General features: G+C 37.6%; 1 protein-coding gene across 3 annotated transcripts in view; it reads right to left on the reverse strand.

Moving 5' to 3' along the window:
• The window catches only part of FOXP1 (forkhead box P1), a 738073-nt gene that overhangs the window by 341937 nt on the left and 393524 nt on the right, over positions 1-2612 (reverse strand). For all 3 annotated transcript variants that reach the window (XM_010861997.1, XM_010861996.1, XM_010861998.1), the window contains one exon: positions 286-346. The gene's annotated coding sequence lies outside the window, so the exon portion shown is untranslated. The remainder of the gene's footprint in view (positions 1-285; positions 347-2612) is intronic.

Here is a 2612-nt window from a genome sequence, read left to right on the forward strand (position 1 = left end):
AAACTACCAAGTCAACTACAAAAAAAAAAAAAAAAAAAAGAGGTTAACTCCCATAAACAGGGGAAAAGTTTGATAATATTTAGAGGGGAAAATGTGACTATGTGAACCATTTCTTAAGAGCAATCTTTTCTTTAAAGGCCTCCAAAAATACGCTACATACGTACTTACACAAATAAATACATGCAAATTTGATAATTAGGAGATCTGAAAAGAACTGAATTAAGATGCCGAGAAGGCAGTAGATAGAGTCCTTAACGTAATTCCACTAATTATATTTGCATTTACCTTTTTTGGCTTCTGCAAAGCAATCTTCTGTTACAGTCACCTCAAAAGGTCACTTCTTACCCTGAAAACAAAAGAGAATATCAAAAATCTGAAAGTCAAGACAAAGCAGCAACCACCTATTTGCCTGGGAGAGACGCAAGATAAACAACGAAAGAACTCAATTTTATTTAATGGCAAAAGACACTCAGAGTTAACAAAAATCAGTGCCAAGACCTCCACTTACCAGACCATGTGCCTTTGAGCTCTTCAAGACAATAACAACAACTTGGATGTTGGAAAAGTCAAGGTGAAACATTTAGCATTTTGCTTACAAACTCTTTCTCATCTTGTTGTCTGTCCATTTATTTCATGTGGAATAACCTGTGAGTCATAGGCCTTTGCTTTGGGAAACCAGACTGCTACTTGAACCTGTCTCTGTTTGGTTAACATTCACAACATCTCTAATTTCATTAAAACAGATCCTCCCCCCGCCACCCACCTACCCTTGCAAGTGAGTTAGTTCTTATAGACAAGATGCTTTATGCCACTCTGGACCTTTCAAAATGAATAAAAGCACCACAATTTTCAGCTTGGGGAGGGGTTTGGGGGGTCATCAGTGGGTGAAAGCTGTTCTCACAATGTTTTCCACTTACAATATATCTACCAGATCTACTCAGTTCAATAAAAACGGTTCATGTCAGATGAAATAAACAATTCAAATCAAGTTTCCTAAAACACAAAGAAAGCACAGAAGACATCTAACTCCTGCATCTGCATACTCCCTTATGCAAAACAGTGTATAATCCTTTAAGAAACATTACAAGCTGCCTCTTTCTGCCCATGTAACTGGGATCAACATATGGCACAAGTGAAAAGAAAAACATTTGTTTATTAATTTAGATCAAGTTACTAACAGGGTACAGGATTCATTCCACATCAGTTGACCAAATGCTCATATAATTTTTTTTTTAAGATGTTAAAATCATACCATTCTTTTACTGAAATGTTAATATCCTTTTGCTTACTCTTCAGAACAATATGTAATGAAGTAGTTTAAATTTTATACAGAATATATCTCTGCTCATCGCTCGGCTGTTGGCCCTGAATGTAGAAAGGCAAACATCATTGAGAAGAGTTAAATCCTATTTCACTAGGGCTAAAAATTTGAAAGTGGTACTTTGGTGTGTACTATCTTTCAGGAATTGATCGGAGGCCAATTTATGACATTTCCACAAGCAAGTGTATGCAGATTCTTGCCATTAAGATTGGGAAAAAATGCAGGCTCTGAGTGAAATCATAATTTTCATGTTTACTGTAAGAGGAAATTGGAGGTTTTCACCATAAATGTTCACCATTTGGGTGGGGGAAAACCCTAAGCTCTGGGACTTGAAATTACTATTTTGCAACCTGCCCCAAATCTTTTTGTTTTGACACAAAACAATTCAAATTGAAAATGAAAATCGTGTGCTGTACTGCTGAGGTGTGTCACCAGGGATTGGTTTCTCCAGGGATGAGAACTTGGTTAGAGGGCAAACGGTGATTTAAAAAAAAGAGAGAAAGCAGTGATGGTCTGGTCCTCGAGGTAATACTGTGATCTACAGAGCCCCACCCCACGCCAATAAGAAGAGCTCATTAGACAAGAGGCAAGGAGACCATCTCTCACAAGAGCAATTTCCACTTCCACCACTCATCAGATCTTAAATGGAAAGTAAGTGAACTCTGGCAGACCCTACTCAATTCAAGGCAAGAATGCCCTTCTCCCTCCCTTTTACTTGAGATGTTCTCCAACATGTGCACTCTAAACTAATTTTCATGTTTGTCTATTGAGTTGCATCTATTTTTGCATGTTTGGCAGTTGGGTCTCTAGTATCAGACTTTGCAATGCAGATAAGATTGCATTGCAAAGATTATATAGGCCTGGTGTCCATGGGATTTTCCAGGCAAGAGTACTGGAGTGGGCTGCCATTGCCTTCTCCGGTACCTTATTAAAATTTAATTTTAAAAACTGCTGAAAATGCCTACTTTGAATAAAGTTATCTCAAGTGTTGTATTCAAACCTGCAGAACATTTCCAGGTAAGTACTGAGTCTGCTTCTCTACTTGCCTATCTACACAGATGGGTAAGTGAACACAGAGCCAAGGCATACGCTGGTTCCCCCTCACAGATCTGTAATGTTCCCCCAGAGGAAACAAAAGTTAATAATAACAATATCATACAATTGACCCTCCCTCTTGTAATCACTAAAGTAACATAAATTTGGCTACATTTAATTTTTACTTAGACACAAAAAAACTGGGAGTGGAATACAAACCCTATTTTCCTCCATTTTGAAGTTCCAAAAATTTTAA

This window comes from Bison bison, unplaced genomic scaffold (genome assembly GCF_000754665.1).
Source record: "Bison bison bison isolate TAMUID 2011002044 unplaced genomic scaffold, Bison_UMD1.0 scf7180017864474, whole genome shotgun sequence".
In the NCBI taxonomy this organism is placed as follows: Eukaryota; Metazoa; Chordata; class Mammalia; order Artiodactyla; family Bovidae; genus Bison; species Bison bison.